Source organism: Marmota flaviventris, chromosome 19 (genome assembly GCF_047511675.1).
Source record: "Marmota flaviventris isolate mMarFla1 chromosome 19, mMarFla1.hap1, whole genome shotgun sequence".
NCBI lineage: Eukaryota > Metazoa > Chordata > Mammalia > Rodentia > Sciuridae > Marmota > Marmota flaviventris.
Genome location: NC_092516.1, coordinates 43,280,195 through 43,299,398, shown reverse-complemented (window position 1 = coordinate 43,299,398; position 19,204 = coordinate 43,280,195). Strand labels below are relative to the sequence as shown.

The following is a 19,204-nucleotide window of genomic DNA, read 5'->3' as shown; positions in this document are numbered from 1 at the left end:
AAGCCACAGCACCAACTGACCATGGTCTGTCAACTTTGAAACCATGAACCACATTGAAAATTTTCTCCTCTAAATTGATTTATTTCAGGTTTTTTTCTCTTTAATCCATTTACTGATACACATCCATCCTGGACTAGCTGAGTGTAAATACCTGAGAAACATTAGTGATAAAATATTTCCCTTTACAAAGACTGGTAAACGGAGTGCAAGTGCTGAAAGCAACAGTTTTTCCCTCGGTTTGTTTAATATGTTATTGTCCCAGTTTTTAGTGCTCCTGGTGCTACTCGACAATCCACAGTGTGGACAAATGCTGCTCAGATGAAACCCAAGTCAAATAATCCACCCTTCCAAACACTAATGATAGCTTAACTGGTTCACAGGTTTCAAGACCCTAGTGTCCAGTGAGAGCCATTAGAGTTCTTTAGAAAGAAATATATACAATTGGTAAAGGGACTGTCCAGGCATTGTCTATAATGACTCCAGTTAGCCTGGTATCAATGTTTTGTCTATGGCTGTTACTTGGTTCAATGGCAAGATAAGGGGACTCTTTTAACAATTTACAACTTACTTCTTCTTGTATACAAACATACACTCACGCACGCACACATGCATGCACACGCAATCAGGCACATAACCAAAAAGTAACAAAACAAATGCATAGAGGGCTTTGGTGGGAGAGGAGGGCTGCTAAATAAATAAACATCTTTACAGACAGAACACTTAGGCTGCAGAAACGACCTTGAGGTTTCTGAGAAGTCCATGCAGAGGTCTGCGTGCTAGAAGGAAACTTTTTGGAGGCTTCCTCATCAGGCTGCTTGCTGCTGGGAGATGGGAAAGTCCGGAATATAGCTGGGAAGACATGGCCTTGTGAGCAGAGAGCAGAGAATGTTCAGTGGGGGCAGGGTCCTTGGAGACAAGCTGCTCCTTTCCAACTGCATGTGCATTTGGCTGCTGGGGGCCCGGAGGCTGGTGGCCTTTTTCAGCATTGTCATCCCTGGCACTCTTACTGTCCGACTTGACAGGGCTCCCACGTGTCTTTTTAGACAGCAAGGTTGTCTTGCCAAGGTCCATCGACCGCCTAGTCTCCTGTATCTCAAGGCTGACTTGAAGGAGGACAGCCCCCTATCCTCAGACTTGCTGTCCCTATTCAGACCAGACTGCACACTTGGGCTGGGGGGGCAGGGTGCAGGGTGGCCACAGAGGAGCTCTGTACATGTTTGCCTTCACCTCTGCCCTCCCCGGCTCTGGCCTGGCTCACCCAAGAGGAGCTGGGTTTGGAGATGGAGGTGACACTGGCTCTGTGGGAAACCAGGCTTTGTCTGGAGCCCTCCCTACTCACGGTTCACTCTGAAGTCCTGTTCTTCCCAGAAGGGAAGGGGCCCCTGCTGGCAGAGCATGAGGCTTTTTTGGCAGATGTAGAGGAGACAGTGTAATCGAGGGCAGAAGCTGACTTCTGCTTCTGTGGTGAGGGAGATGATGAGGAATCATGGGACTGGGGGGATAACTTCTTTTTAGACTGGGTAGAAGCAGGGCATGAATGCCTTCCATGGGCCCTGGAAGAACCTGCTTTGCTTCAAGAGCAAGAAGGCTTTAGAGAAACTTTGGAAGGAACAGGAGAAAAAGGGGATGTACTTGAAAGAGATGATTCTTGGCTTGCCAAAGATGCTCTCCCCTTTGCAAGCTTTGACCTGGCTCAGAAATGCCTTTGGAGCTGGGAGACCTCTTGGTTGTGCTCTCTGGTTCTATTTTTGAGTAAGCCTGGGTGGCCTGGGGGTTTCACTTCTTTGACTGGAGAGCAGTCCATGAGATCACTATGATCCATGTAAGCAATCTGGTTATTGTTATCAAATGCATTGGAGACAGGTGGTAAGTGATCCCCTTGGGCTAAGTTTTTGCTCTGTGTATCTAAAATTGAACACTGGAGTTCAATTTTTGGGTATCTGACTCATCTCTAAACACGCCCTCCTTGACAGCCAGGTGGACTCAGCTCACAGCCTTGTGCTCTTGTCAACTGCGACTATCACTTGTTTCCTGATAACTGCTGGAAAGGTTCCTCAAGCTGCCAAGGCAAGAGATGGAGACCTTGTCATCCACTGCCTCCCGGATCTTCTCTAAGGTGGAGGCAGAGCTATGAATTGGAGAGTCCCCTTGTTACCGCTGTTTACTGGTGATGAGTCCTTGCTTCCCCAATGCTGAAGTATAACACCAGAGAAGCACGCTGAGGCAAGTTTAGAGTGGAAAGTAGAAGCTTAAATAAGGACAGCAGAAAAGACTTCTCCCAGAGGAAGAAGGAGACCCAAGAGGTGGAATCCATGGAAGAGGGGAGGTCTTCCCTCTTTTATAACTAAGGTCTTCATTCAGCTTTCCCACATTTCTGTCAGCATTCCTGTCCTTTGTTCTATTACCTTTCAGTGATGGATTGTAGGTGGGAAGGCCCAAAGGGTGGGGATCAGGTGGGCCAAAGGAGTAATCTGGCCAGGAAGGACTTTTGGATTAGCATCTCCCTGTTTGCTTGGAGCTGCTTCATTAACATTTCCTTGGGATGGGATCTGGGCCTTGGGAACATTAACATTTCAATTTCCCAAGTGCTGCTCTGCTTTCTGTGGCTCCATTCTCTACGTGGCCTTCATTTTCAATTTTACTCAATATTAGACCCGATTTACCTAACTACACTAACTACCTATCTTTAAATCTGGCTTCAACCTGAGAAGTGGGAAGGAGAATTGGAGCACATCTGCAGCTTCACAGACAGGGACCAAGAAGGTGTCACACAATTTTCATTAACAGCCAAGGGGCTGGTCACAGATGATCTGGAGGATAAGCTCTGCCACTGGACACTCCTCAAAAATGGCTCACTTGAAAAGCCACCATCATGTTCACTCCTTTCCCCGGTCATTTCCATGGACTTGAAGAGCGAGGCAGGGAGGTGCCTCTGGAGGAGGCCGCTGAAGTCACACTGGCTTGCTTGCTCCCTGGAAGCTGGCTCACCCAGTGCTTGCACAGGGAAGAACTTGTGGAGCCGGCTACTGAGCTGTTAGCCAACCATAATGGGATGGCTGTCTGCTTTGGTAGAAGATTATATAGGCTGTCTGCGTGCACACCTTGTTCTCCAAGAGCTGCTGCACATCACTGTCATTGAAGCCACTGTCAATATCAGAGGCCATCCATGGAGTTCTTCCAGTATGCTGGGTAGTGCCCCCCTTGCATGGTGCCATGGTGATTGCACACAGCATACAGGTCATAGATGTTGTCCTCAGGGTCCCTCCTGAGTCCATAGGGCTGCCTCCATGGGGACCAATGGGATAGCAAACTCCAGCTGCTCTGGCTTCTCTTGACCACATGAAGAGTCATGTCCAGGCCAGTCAAGGGGAACTTGACCATGTTCTGAAGTTTCACATTTCTGTCTCCTTCCTTTCGAAAGCTCTTGAGGTGTATAGCACATCAGGCAGAGTGCACAGGCTCCGTGTGATGCTCCCCTTCTGCAGCTGCTTGCAGTGTGGGCAACACCAGGCATCATCTGGGGCCAGTCATTCCTCTTTGGCTTACAGTTGGAAACACTGGGATAAAGTGCAGGTTTGAGGTTTGATGCCGCTCCCTCTGCAGGCAGACACTTTCTGCATCTGGGATATACTCATCTTCAGTGTGTACAAATAAGAAATTTTTGTCTCCTTGTCCCATCCTACCACTAACTTCACATGAGCAGTGACACCTGGTCCACAAGGTTTTAATGCTCTTTCTACTGTTGGGTGGCACAGGGGCTGTTCCTCCTGGGGCAGCAAGTATGTAATTCCCACAAAACTGACCACATGCAAACTGAATGGACACACTTGAGTGCAAACAGGAAATACTTCATCTTCTCCAAAATTTTCTTCTGCAGAAGGTCCCATGCTATCATCTTCTCTAAATGCAGCATAAAAGACAGTCTTCCTGTGCTGCCCAGTGCAGGCTCAGTTACACACCAGCAGGACAATCTTGTCACTGCCTGCTCTGGTGGTGGGCAGGTCCAATTTCCCCTGCTTTGCTGCTGTTTATGTGCAGGAAGACAGTCTGATGATCCAAGCCAAACTTCAAGTGATTGAGATTGTTGTTTAAGTGAATTCCTATTTGAGAATTCCTTCAGGTCAAAATATTTCTGGAGTCTCAAAGCAAAAATGCCTTCACTTTCATGGCCTGTCTCCATGTCATCTGTAACACAAAAGGAAAGGTGGAATCCATCATAGATTGTCAACACAATCTGATCAGTGGGGATCTTTGTTTTCATAGATATTGCTTCCTGAAGTCTGGCAACAGTCCCAAACAGAGGCACAGCCACAGCAATCCTCATGTAATGAGGACATTTCCCTTGATACACTACAGTGAAATGGAGAGGTCTTATGTGGGTTAGAGAAATTGGCAAAGAAATGCAGAGGAAAAGATCTAAAGTGTTGCTCTGTTTCTGACAATGAGTACATGTCAAAGAAGATCTGCACTGGGCTTGAAAAAGTTCTTGTACAAAAGTGCTACACTCAGGAAAAGATGGTCCCTAGGGTATGACATCAGTCTCTGATGGAGGCTTCAGAGGAGGATGGCCACTCTGATTTACAGAAGGATTGAGGTCATCGTGAACTAGGTACAAAAGCCACAGCAGAGACTCCTGGGCATCATGCTCGGATTTCCCAATCCTGCAGTGCGTTCTTTGACCTAGTACTCTTGACATCAAGGCTGTGCTGCGGGGTGTACTCTAGGGGTGTACCCGGTGCGCCAGCTGCTCCGTGACCTCGCCATGGCCCCTTTGCGCACGTCCGGTAGGGCTCAGTCTGCACCGCCCGGTACTGGCCTAGCCCAGGTGGTTGGGAAGAGCTCGGTGCTGCTGAGGCGTTGCAGCACAGCGTTCAGAGCAGGCGTTGTGTGGTTGCGGCCCCCTCACTCCGGGCACTGGCTCCTGGTGCAGGCGGGCTGGCGGGCGAGTTGTGGGCCCTGGCCGGAAGCAGCTGTGAAGGCCGCTGTGGTCCGGGCTTTGCCCTGGGAGCAAAGGTGCCAGAGCATGGACAGCATCTTGAGGACGCAGCTTGGAAGCTGCCCACCAAATGCGCCAAAGAGGGCGAGGAGGGCGCGACCGCCGGCCACTCCAGAACACCCCTTGCTGAGGGAGCACTTCTCATTCCCTCCTGCCACCACCGGCCCTCCGGAGCACACATACCTTGGACATGGTGGCAGCCACTGACACTCCTCACCACGCCCACCTCCCCGCCTGGACCCGCCATGGCCTCCAGCGCATCTCGCCCTCTGCCCTCATTGGCTCTGAGGCTCTGCGCCCCACACACCCCAGTGGCCCCAAGCCAGCAAGCAACGCTATTTCAGGGTTTTCCACAGTTAGGAAAATCTGACTAACACACTTGTACCATGCGACCTCCATTATGGAACAGTGTTATCTGAATCCATATGTCCACACACTGCATTCACCATGGAGAGAGCAAGAAGGAGTAAATGATCCTCACTGTAGGGTGGGTGTGAATCTAATGGCAAAGCTATGCATGGGGACACATTACACAAGAACAAATAACGGACCCAGCATGGAGGAGAAAACCTGCTGAGTGACAGAGGAATCAGGAACTGTGGATGACATGTGGCATAGTGGGATGTTTGAGATGAACCCCAGGCAGTAGGGAACAACGTCACGGCAAGAAGTACTAGGAAAATATAAACACAATGCCATTTTATTTTCTATAAATCCAGACATGCAGACTTAAAGTAACAAAGTTTAAGAGGTATTAATAAATTATTACTTTATGTATAGAAACTGAAAGGTGAAAAATTTCCTAAATGTAAAAGATTATTAACTTTAACCTTGTTAACAGTTTCTACAATTTCATGTTACCACTTTAGCTGATTCAGAGAAATTTCTCCTTTCCTTTTTCAAAGTTTATCTTCAAACTTCTGTGAATACATTTGTTGAATTTTTTTTCTATAATTTTAGTGTGCATAATTATCTTAGTCCATTTTCAGTTGCTATTACTGAATACCACAGACAAAGTAATTTATAAAAAGAGTAAAGTTTTTTTTTTTTTTTTCCCAGCTCATGGTTTTGGGAATCAAATGGAAAAGTTATTCGTTTTGTTGGAGCCTTTTTGTAGATTCTAAAAGTGGTGTAGGGCATCACAGGATGAGGCAGAATGTACCATTTCAGGTTTCTCTGCCTCTTTTTTGTTAAAAGCAGAGTCCCATTTGTTACAATTCTACTCCTATTACCTCATTTAATCTTAATTACCTCCCGAATCCCATACAAGGATTAAATTTCTATCTTTTTAATAACCCACAATGGGTATTAAATTTCAACATGAATTTTGGTGGGGCATATGAATCATAATCACGACTCTACAAATTTCCTGTACACTATAAAAACATAACTAAAATCTTTATTAAATAGTGCTACTAGGGCTCAGGCAAATGTCTGGGGTAATGTTTCCAAATCTCAAACTTTGAAACAGGATTTGAATGTAATAAAATAAAAGGAAGAAATTCACCAATCCACTATCACATGTTCTTCTGTAGATTTAAGAAAATGTCTGCTATGAACTAATAACAGAGCTTCTGGGCAGAGGCATGTGGAGTGAAATGTGTTCCTCCAAGGTGAATCTACTGTTCCAGAATGCCATGACATCTATACAGTTTAGATTTATTCACAGGGAAGAAATTTTATTAAATAATGAAACTTTTGAATGATGCAGGACTTTGGGGCACTTGTGTAAGAAGCAACTCCCTGATGTTGATGGGAAGCACATAATTCCAAGTTGCAGATAATTGGCTGCAGAAAAAAGAGAAAATCATGAGACCTTAGAAGTCACATGAAGCCTATGGAATTCAGCCTTTAAATGAGGGAGGGATGATGGCAATTTTTAAAATGGCATGGCACATCCAGATTTCTGTTTCAGAGAGATCATTATGACAACAGTGTAGGGGAGGAAAGACTTCAGGCTTTATGCCCTGATGGGGACCTGTTTTGTGATTACGTGAGAAGATGGGACCTGTCAGCAGTGTCAGTTTGGGGAAAGAGAACATAATTTCAAACATATTAACCTGTCATTCAACAAATAGTTTGTGAACATTTAATAGGAGCCAACAATCATCCTGTGCCTTAAGAGGTAAAATCCCCAAAGCACTTGGGGCTTGAATGGATGTATTTGTTGAGCAGAGTTTCTAGCAATCTGCTAGCAGGAGGGAAGAAAGGGGGAAGCTCCTTTTGCCTCTGTAGTTTTACAAAGCCAATTCAAGAAGATGGATTTTGAATTTGGTCACAAATGAAGAGTCAATTTTGAGAGGCAGACATAGAAGAAAAAGGATGAAATCAGCCCAGCAGTCAAACAAAATTGTCTAAGGCCTGGGTGCTCCAGATCAGAGCCTGTGAAGCCAGCTTATCTAATTCAGCACTGGTGTCCACTAGTGGTAATGGACGATTCAGTTCATGTCAAGGAATATGCTCAGAAAACCTTTTCAGAACAAGATAAATTCTTTGAGTTTTATCTTGAATACAATGAATGGACACTGGAACATTTCACAGGGAAATTCAAAAATGAGATGAAGAATATGTACTATAGGGGGAATCCAGTCTTATGATTCTACCAAAGAATTTTAATGATTTAATGATTTAATTTTAATGACAGCATGGATTACTAAAAACATCCATATCTATGTTGTCTAATGCTTTCAAATTTCAATCCTAATGGTGACTATATATTTGTTTCTTCCTAAGATTATATATTCAACCTCCCCCCTGTTGAATATATCCCTAATCCTATCACTCACTTTATACTTTTCCCGATCGCCTAACGTCTATATTGATATCTATTTTCCTACAGTTTCCCAAGTCCATTCTTGTGGCTAACTCTTCCTGTGTGCTGATATTTACATTCATTCTCTAACAGAAACCCTATTGCAAAATAAATTTTTTTCCAAATGCTAAACTCACTCTTCATCCTAAACCTACACTGCAATGCTAACACTACTATCCCTATTTCAATGGATGTTCTCTTCTATATTCAATAATCCAAACTACCAGATCCTATGCCATTGTATATTGATTTATATGATATATCTGTGCAGAAGTGAATTCAAAACTATGTATCCAAATCAAGGACCCAATGCCTTTCTGTGCTTCAGATCTTACCTAGTTTTCTATTTTTGTACTTACATTTCACCTATACATTCTGATAAAAATCTCAGTTTCTCAATACCAGTATTCTCATCCAGCAGAATGACTCCTAACCCAAATTGAACATGATATTAACCCTAAACATACTCTGCTTCCTCAATCTAATTTCATGGAAGAGCAAGTACAGAGTTGATCTTGCAATACAGGTATGTACAAGATCCTACACCTGTTGAGAACCTCAAAGGTAGATGTAAAAATGATCCCTGGAGAGGATGTAGGCAGCTATGTAGGACCTGAGAGGTGTAAAGTCATCTTCCATGGCAATTAACCCAGTCAGGATGAAGGGATGTGCCTGAATCAGCCTCTCTCTTCTCAATGAAGGCAATATGGACCAAACCAGGCCTGTGGGAATATTTGATCCCAGGTGCTAATGGTATATATACTTTTATAACTTGTGAAAATGTCACAGGAGGATGGGGCAGCCTCCATCTCATGGGACTCTTGAAAACCACTGTTAAAACAAAGTGGTTGTCAAGGCAGTGACCTCATTTATTTCCTTGAAGGAAGTGACCTCACCTCACTTCCTTGGTGATAGAACTCTCTACTTGGGATCCATGTAGCGAGGCACCCAGAGCCAGTCCCATCCCTGTGGGCTCACTTGTTTGGATTTACCAAGGACAGAGTCATTCTTTCTTGGCACCTACTGGTGTGGGGATGGCCAAATACCAGGAAAGCTCTGAAGAGGGGCCTTTCCTAAGAAGGAAGGTACTGGCTCATTGCTGGCTCCTGACAACTTCACAGAGTTGGCCAAGAAGACCAGAGCTAACACAGGACAGGCCACTCTTGGGGAACATACTGTCTCCCACTAGTCAGAGGACACTTTGGATAGATGCAGACTAACTCCAGAGTGGTGTATGTGTGTCTTTGTGGGTGTGTGTTTGAATTTCTGGTTTTGTCTCATGTTCTGAGAATACAGAGGAAATACAGTTTGTTTGGTATTCAATAGTAAACAGTGAATTTACTAGTGAGTCCTTTTGTTAAAGGTGAGTGTTTCTATGTCAATGTATCCCATTGTGTGTGTGGTAGTAGACAGTAAAAAAAAAATGCATCAGTGGATGTGCCTGTCTAAATGAAAGCTTCCCAGAACTCCTCCTGGTGAATATATGAATGGATTGCTGTTTGCCTTGCAGATAAGCAACACCTACTATGTTCCTAAGTTTCTGTATTCTTTCTGAATTTTGGCCACTCTTCAGAAGGGGCTTGTGGTTTGTGTCCAAGATATGTATCACCTCCAAGCTCTGTGACATAGCCATGCACTGGATTGCTGAATGGAATTCCAAGCATCTCAGAAAACTCAGAAATCATTGTGACTGGTAAGGCTCTCAGTGGAGAAACCCTGCTTGACTATATAGCAACCCAAGTAGCATGATCAGGAGCTGTCAGTGCCATAGTGTTCATCTTGTGGAAAAGTCTGTCCCCAGGCTTTTTTCTTACCTATTGATCTGTTCCCCTGAATGTCAGGAAGGTCTTTGTCTCAGGCCACCCCTTTATGAATCCTCAAGAAAACAGTTTCAATCGGAAATGAAGAGGCCTCATCTGTGGCTTTTAGGTAAAGTGTTCTGTAAGGGGATATGTCTTAATCAGCCTCTTGGTCATGTGTGAGGCTGTGGCTTAGATTCTCAGCACCTCATGGAACTAAATAAAGATGCCATGTGTCCATGCAAAACTAAAATGACAAAATAAAAGCAGTAATTTTGGAAGAAGTCTCTTGCCTTCCTCTTGTAAGACTCCTGACCTCCTTGAAGTGAGAATAGGAATCCTTTGGGTCAAACGGTTTGTTCCAAGCCCTGCAGTAGCTAGCACAGAGGTGGTTGGTTTATTCTATGACTCCAGTACACATAAAGAATCTACCCCCAGCAGTCAGTAGGCATCTAATTTGAGAAGCAGAGCAGTATTAACTGCAGGCTCATTTTTTCTATTATGGTTCTCAAGAAGGGTGTCTAGCCCACCATGGCTTTAGGCAAATGAGGGCATGGGAGCTTACTTTGGACACCATCGAGGACTGCTTCCCATATGGAAACCTCCAGCCAGAATGTTATGATGAGTGTTTATATGGAAGAAGATGAGGGACTTTTGGGAGTGTTTTTTGTTGGAATTGTGATCATTTTTGTGGTGGTTGGAAGAGATGAGTGGGCCAACCTCAGCTTGATGTCTGGTGTGATTCCCATTAGAGACTGAGTTCTGGAACTGACCTCAGAGAAGTATTGCCATGAATTGTGTTGGGATTTGGGAAGGCCAAGCATGAGAGGTGCCCTTGGAAACTGAGATTTAGGCCCAGGGTGGCTTTCTCCACAGAACTGGGAATCATATGATTTTTTGTGAAAGCCTTGTCAGCCATAGTTGAGAGCCAAAACACACATGGACCTCACATTTTAGATCCCAATGGGCCTGGCTTCACGTGAACTTTTGGCTGCTTTTTGGGAAGCCTTGCCTTTGTGACTTCTTCAGAGCTTTCATTGAAAGGAGATTCCTCACCACTTACTGGTTCCTGAATGAATCAAAACCCACAGTGCCACCTACTTCATCCCTGAATGATGGCTACATGACACCATGAAATTTTTGAAATTCCCATTACCAGGAAGCACTGGAGAACCTTACGATCTCCTGTTGCTCATCATGACTGAGCCAGAGAGTGCCTTTTTTGACTGGAGTTCATGAAAATGGTGTAGAACAGAGATGCCAGTGAGTTGGACCCCGCTGGGAACTGGGCCTGGAGCAGTGGAGTGCAAGTGTGTGATAAAACATCTGTGGTGGGGATATGTGGATCTGCCATTGGCTTCAAAATGACATGTGACTGACATGGTGCAGCCTGTAGACTCTTATATGTATAGGCATTTTGTTGTGGGAAGAGGTTTCGAGGCAATGCTCAGAATCAGGTTGCTACCCTGAAATGGGAAAGATGTATGTGGTAACAGCCCAGTTGGTGTTTTCTCCTGCAGACCCTGACTCACCACACGTGACAGAACTCCCTCCAGCACTGTGCCCCAGGTTGTTGTAGGGAAAAACGAGGCAAGGCACTGAAGATAGCAGGAAACAGTTTTATTTGGCTGCAACCAGGTTCAGAGGGCACAGTTTTTGTTGTAATCAATCAATCCCCTGAACCCCGAGTTCAGGGAGTTTCAGAGTTTTATACCCAGCATGTAAGGGAAGGGGCTCAGAATTTCACAGTCTGCAGAAGTTCACATAAAAGCAGCTTTTTCTTTCACTGTTCTGGGCAAATTAACCCTTCAAGGACAACACTTGAGAAGGGGAGAGCTTCTTCTCCCCTTTCTTCCCTCCCCTACCAGCTGATACCATGGAGCCCATTTGTAACTTATCTTAAAAATGCAGACATCTCTGTGAAGCTCAGCTCAATGGCCAGATGCCTTGTTTGCAAATTTCTTCAAAGTACTCTACTGGATACTTTTGTGAAAAACTAGTAAGGGGGTGTCCAGCACCTGGAGTGCTGGTATCTTCTCGGCCAGTGGCCAAGTAAACAGGGTGACACAAAAATAGGGTTTATCTACATTGAACTTTTTTGCAGAGACTCTTTGGCTGACAGTCCCCAAATAAGCCATGGTGAAGAGGGCTTTTCTGTGGAGAAAGGAGGTGTCACTTCATTGAGTCCTCTTCTTTCTCCAGGGAGAAGTGTTTTCTGCTGTCCTTTAATAATGCTTCAATTCTCCACTCTAAACATGCCTTGGTGTGCTTCTCTGGTGTTATATTTCAGCATGGGGGAAGCAAGGCCTCATTACCAGTAAAAAGTGGTAACAATAACAGTAAAAGGACAGAGATAATGCCAAAAATTAACTCAAAATTTAGAATTGAAGATAAAAATAATCTTTAGTGATAAGAATTCCTTAATTTGATACTTTAAAAATAATAACAACCTATCACCAGGGGGGCAAATTTGTGACATATGCAGTCAAGGGGACAAATAAAGAATGTCCACATGCTTCTGCTGCTTTCAATTCTTTATTCACTCAAATTACTTAATACCATTTTACTCTATAGGTTCTTAATGAGGAAAATGACAATCCTTAATAATAGGCACTTCAATAGAGACAATCAATTAACAGCAAGCAATTCTAGATTAATTAATTCACAGAAAATAATTTTAGATTAATTCTGAGCATTGAAAAACACATTTAATTATAACAGGCTAGTGACAGACATTTCCTCTGAATGCTAAGTTCAAAAGTCTCAAGCCTTAGCTTTATGTCCTGCAGATGCATACTCACTCAGAAAGCAGTGATCAGGTCCTGAAACAAAACAGGCTTTTTTTGGTGTGGAGTGGATGACCAGTTGAGGAGAGGGTCACAGGGAGAAGCTGCATCTCTCACAAAGTTCCAGACAAGGTGGTAGAGTTTGAGAGCAGTGAGGATCACACAGAGAAATCAGGAGAATGATAGCAAGTGATGGGATGTCAGTGCAGGTTCTCATCAGGCTCTCCAGCTCGAGTGCATACTTGTTTAGGCTGGCTGAATGCCTGTTTATTCACTCTATTTTTTATACTAAATTTTGGGGTTTTTTGACCACCCCTTGTAATTCTTATCAGGTGCCACCAGATTTCTCCATGACATCATTTACCCTGAGGTCAGAAATATCTGGTCTGGTGGTCTCCATCCTGATAGTCTCACTTTTCACTCTTATCAGCAGAGGAAAGCCTGCCAGAGGCTTTACTCAGTTTATCAGGGTGAGGGGAAGTAATTTGTCTGAGGCCATATTAGAGGGCTCTGTGGGTGTGCCTGGTGATAAATGACCTCTAATAATGACCTCAGGTTTCAAACTGGAGTTTTTTAAATGGAGTGAGAAACTAATGTGACTCCATCTTTGAGAAATCAGCCTCTACCTGAGAGCAAAGCCTGTCCAAATGGGGGAGTTCCCTTGTCCTTGGAAAAACCCAGAGTGCTCCTAGGCACATACCCACCCTGCTGAGTTGTTTGTCTGTAAATAACTGGAGAGAACTTCCATGCCAGGTGACCCTGACTCAGTTACACTAGGTTAGGACCCATAGCAACCCCCTAGCTACCACAAAACGTGTGAGACAGAGAAAATACCTGAAATACCAGGTGATCTTCCCAGTAGTTTTGGTGATTAGTAACATGATTAGGCAAGCTTATCATATGCACTCTTGCAACCCCTCATGGCCGAAACCAATCAGTTCAAATGCATCCACCACTTGAACTAACCAATCACCCTTACCCAACTTGTTCCTGCCAATGACTGTGCTAATCAATGTTAAGAGTTGTTGTTTGACTTTCCTGTGATGTGAAATGATTGGCTGTGTGATGTTGTGATGACTATGGTATCCCCAAAAATCTTATTAATCCTCACTGGACAAAGGGTCAGGACTCACTCTTTGGGACCACTGCATCTGAAATGGTTGTGAGTCCAGGCTTGAGCTTACTATAAACAGTGTTGTGTGATTGCATCAGATTCAGCTCCTGCAGGTCTATTGGGGTCCTATGAATCTGGCATTACAGGAGTTGCTTAGGCTCAGGCCTAAGGCCATTCTCACACAATCCCTTTCAACTTGACAGCTCTTCTGCAGATAAATAGAAGCCAAAACACATAACTTTTGTCTTCATAAACTTGATCTCTTGAGTCCAGTGTCATTTCAAGTTCTGGGTCTAAAAAGACATATTTATTTTCCTTGATGTTTTCAATAAAGCACAAGGAAGTCTTAGAAATAGCTTGGAAGGATAACAATGTTATACTGCAAAACTTCATGAACTTTCATATTGCTTGCTGTGTGTGACTGACCAGTATGTGAAAGGCTTGGGGATATGTAAAAAACTTATTATGAATATAATAGGGAGAACTCTTGAGATTTTTTTTCTTACTGTACACATATCCTGAGGCCAAATGAGGATCTTTATTAGAGATCATTTCTCAAAGAAGAGATAATGATCATAAAGGAATAAATTAACCTAGATATTATGAAGTAAATCTAATATATATTTGATTAAAATTGAGGACATATATGGGCATGTCAAATAGTTTGCTGAATCATTTCAATTACAATTATTTAGTTATTTTAATGTTTTGCCTACTATCTGCATTAGAGACATCATTAACCTACAATTCAGGAAAACAGTGTTAATTCTAGCACTGAATTTATCAGGTTTTGTCACTTTGATATATTACTTATTGCCATAGTAATCTTGTTCTTTAATGTATATATTTATAAATTTACACATTCTAGAAGGTTTTAGGAAGATAAAAGAAAATATGTCTTAAAAGAGTAGTTAAAAAACTCTTTAAAATTAAAGTATGAATGCTACAGTTATTACATAGCATTTTCCTTTTAAGAATATATTAACCATCAATATGTATATAACAATAACATAATAACAAAATATGTCACAAACAAATAAATATAAAATAATAAATCTTATATGATTTATTTTATAATAATGTTGGTAATATATACTCAGGTGAAAATAAACATTTAAATAATGATACAATGTACATTTTTATTAAGGAATAGTGAAATACATCTATTTTTGTAATATATGTTTATTCATGAAAGTATCATAAATATTATTATCAAATATTATTGTAGCTGCACAAAAATTAAAAATTCAAATTGTACATATCTCAGTAAATAAATGGCTTTTAGTGACTGAAATTTCTGAGTCTGTTATTGTGAAACATAAATACTCAGTAAAATATGCTCTAAAGAAACCTCAATTTGAAAATGTAGAAACATTGAAAGGAGTATTTAGAGTTACTTTACCATGAGATTAAATTAAAATACTTTTGATACCCAACAAATACACTGAAGTTTTTACCCTTAAGAAATACATATGAAAGACTACAGCAATTTTGTCTCTGAGTAATGCCAGCATAAGAGAAAGATGATAAGAATATTAAGTAAGCCTCAAAAATCTGAGGATCATGAAATAAATAAATTCTTGGCAAGAAAATATCTAGAATCAATTTTGATGTAAAGTCAAAACTAATAAGTATTCTAATTTACCAAATCTTAATGATTTAGTATATTAGAGAAAAGAAATCAGAATTCCAAGTATAGACTTGAGAAATGGGTGTGCACAACAAGGTTTAACCTCAGAAAATTTTATACATCCCCTGTGTCTGTCCATGTGTCTCTCTCACATCTTTCCACTGTGACACCAAAAACAAAAACAATGAAGAACAAGTTTTTGAGTAATTATATTTAGGTCTTAAAACAGTTAAAAAAAATCTCTTTTTGTCTATTTTTAGTAGTAATTTGCCTTAGAAGTTCATCAATAATTAGTGATCATCGTTTGTTTGTTGCTCATAATATAGAATGTGTAGAACCACCCAGAATGAGGCTTTGAAAAGCACTATTTGAATAATGTCAGAGCAAAAAGTGCTACAGGGCAGTAGGAACTGAAGAACAAGGCCAAAGCCAGTGCAGGACCACACAGCATGCAGGGCTATCTCAAGGAGGAATGGAGGTGGTCTATGAGGTCTGACCTCCCTTAGCCAAGACAAAGGGCAGACTAGTACACATTGTCTAGGGAAATATTTTTCTTCAAAACTTATATTTTAATGGATACATGGTAAGAATCCAGAAGTTACATGTAAACTAGCATATTTACATTCATTTCTGAGACCCTTTCACCTCTAGTTCACTAGATTAGCTAATTTTAATGCCTTTCACCATGTCCTAATTGATATTCTAGCTATGGTGGATAACTTTTTCTTATTCAATATTTATCAGGTAATTTACAAAGGACTCCATTACAGAATACAGTCATTTTTTTTTTTTAATATTTATTTTTTAGTTTTTGGCGGACACAACATCTTCGTTGGTATGTGGTGCTGAGGATCGAACCTGGGCCACACGCATGCCAGGCGAGTGCGCTACCGCTTGAGCCACATCCCCAGCCCCAGAATACAGTCATTTTTAAAAATTCATAAGGCAACAGATGAAATTGTTTAAAACACATACACAGTAATATCACAGGATATGAAGTCTGTGTAGACACCATGGTCTTTATGTTTAGCTCCTAGTTTAAAGAAAGGTTGACTGGCTTGGAATTTTAGTTTGAAACCTTATCTCAAAAAACTTGAAAGAACTTCTCCCGTGTCTTTACACAGGGAGACTGGTGGTAACTTAGAGACAACTGTCGGTTTGGCACCACTACTCATGACCACTTTTTTCCTTTCTGGAAGACTAAACTCTTTGAAGATTTACATTTCCACTCAGCAGTAGGAAATTCTCCTTTTTCATGTTTTATTTCCCCTCTTACATATTCTCATTTTAGAATATGTTAGGGAAATTTATTCTTCTGGACTTATCTTCTCTTTTCTCTCTGAAGAATCTTTTCAACATTATCTTCCAGGTTTTATAATAGCCATCTATTATTTTAAATTATTTTTTAAGCTTTTTTTAGAGAGAGAGAGAATTTTTTAGTATTTATTTATTTATTAGTTTTCTGCGGACACAAAATCTTTTATTTCGTATGTGGTGCTGAGGATCGAACCCAGTGCCGTGCACATGCCAGGCAAATGCGCTACCACTTGAGCCACATCCCCAGCCCTATTCTTGTTTTTAATATACAAATTCTCTGCCTAATTTTTGATTTTTGCACCTAGTGAGTTGTAATTCATTGAGCTCAGGTTTGAAAAAATAATCTTTAAGTTATAAAGTTTCAATCATATGTATTAAGATAAAGAAACTTAGTTTTAAAATTACCCAATTTGCTATAATATTTTAAGTACAATAATTTTAAATGACAAATATTTAAAACACATTAATTTTCTTTCTCATTTGGCAATCTTAATGAAGGCATAATGACTCATTCTATTCTTCTTATAATTTTATCTTATGAAATATGCTTTGTCATTTATTATTCATGTAAATTATTAATAGAAATTCACCACTGGTTAAGAGACATCAGTCAGCCAAGAGGCAAGTTAAAGAAAAATTCAAGTTTTTCTCCATACACAAAATAACTTTCTGAGTATAATTTATGATGGGAAAAAGGCTTCAAGATGGCAAGTAGCACAAACAAGTTTGCTGAAGGCTGTAACTGACCCTGAAGGTGCATGCCTCTCCCAGAGCACACCACCAGGAAGTGAAGGTTTCTAAGGCCTGGGAGACTAACATGGATATTTTTAATAGGGACATGTACTCTTGTGATACTAACAAATTGTAGAGGGAAAATGATCCATAAAACCCATAAAATGCAGGAATCCCAGAGTTTTGAGAACTACCTCAGATGTAAGCCACCCAGGAGACCTGTGTGACCATTAGATTTTGTTCACTTTACACTTTTTAGAGTGGGAAATAAACACCGATTAAATAAATAATTGAGATGTGGGTTCTAAACAGCATTTATTTTCTCAACTATACAATCTAAAACATTACTCCTAATGGATTGAAGCACAAGTCTCTGGGACATATTTTTCAAGGCTTTTTAATTTTATTAAAATATTCACTTAATGTGCCACATTCTTTTCCAAATTTCTTAAGGAACAATATCAAAGATTCGATATTATGCTTGACCATACTTAGGGAGTCACTTCAAGAACTGTAGAGTCATTCCACTCATGCCAAGATGATATCATATTTACAAAAAGAGTGAGTTCAAACATTAGTAAAAGAAAATACAATCATTGTCAGATGAAGTCCTGATATATAAAAATAAAATCAGTTAATAAAATTTTAAGCTGGATATGGTGGCGAATGCCTGTAATATTGGTTGGCTCTAGGGGATAAGGCATGAGAATTGCAAGCTCAAAACCAGTCTCAGAAATTCTGCAAGATTCAGTATCAAAGAAAAAAAAGCTGGGGTTTGGCTCAGTAGTTAAGCACCTGTGGGTTCAATTCCTGATTTTAATAATACTAATAATAATTCTACATGACATCATGATAAACACAATAAAAATTAGTAACTGAAGATCTTTTTCCTTTTTTGGTGGTACTGGGGATTGAACCCAGGGCCTTGTGCATGTGAGGCAAGCACTCTACCAACTGACCTACATCCCAAGCCCTATAACTGAACATCTTACTAGACTTCCTTCTGTGACTTTTGTGCTTTTGCTGGTCCTTCTCTTATTCTACACTTTCTGCCCAAATTTTCTCCAGAAACAAAAAACTCACTCCTTCCACAAATTATCTTCATAAAGGACAATTTCTGGAACATCTTCACCCCTTTGGTAAGGATTGTCAAGCCTTCTATTATGAGTTAATAACTCTATCCTGTTCTTTAATTCTGTTCTTCTGCATGTTTTTCTGTCCTTCTCTTCAAAATTGTGGTTTATAACTGCATAGTTACAATTATGGTTTACATTGCTTCCTTGCCTTAGAACAAATAAGCCTTTTGCAGGCTTATCTCTAAACCCTAATACTCGTGCTTTGATCTTTCTTTGGGTTCAGCTACATCACCAGGGTGGTTACAGGTCTTAATGCAAGCAGTTTCTGTTTGATCTGGTCCTGGCTTCCTCCCTCCCATGTATGGTGTTCATAATTTTTTGGGCTTGGTGAGACTCTCAGTGAGGTTACATCTCATATACCAGTTTTGATGTAATGAGATGCCTTTTTGCAAATGTAGTGGATGTGATAAGCAGATGTGATATTGCGACTTCATGGAGATAAGTGACTGCAGTGTCTACCTGTCCTGCTATGAGATCTTCTTCATGGTACAAAAACTTTGTCTTATTCCTTGTTAATAAAACTTGAATTGATGGAGTATACAAACCAAGCTTCATGTAGTTCTGTTCTCAATAGTTATGACCACTACATGTCTACATGGTATAGAGCTCTTGCTGTTTTTAAAGGCTACTTTATATTAGGAAACTGAATAATCCTTTCATAACATATAAGTTAGGAAAATCATATTGGGCATGTTCAAGTTTTCCAGGAAATCTGAGAGCAATTATTAATGATTGACAGATGATCAAATTGATAAGATTCCCAGAGTTTAATAGTTAAACTCTTGGAGTGATATATCATAGTTTATAAAGTTACTAAGTGAGAAAAGCTAACATTAGGTTAAACTAAAATCTAGCTATGATTTTACACCTAAAAAATACTAA

The 19,204-nt window shown here is 41.0% G+C and overlaps 1 pseudogene; it reads right to left on the bottom strand.

The window, feature by feature from the left end:
• The window catches only part of LOC139702904 (ubiquitin carboxyl-terminal hydrolase 31-like), an 82,835-nt pseudogene extending 77,592 nt beyond the window's left edge, over positions 1-5,243 (bottom strand).
• Positions 5,244-19,204: the final 13,961 nt, after the last annotated feature.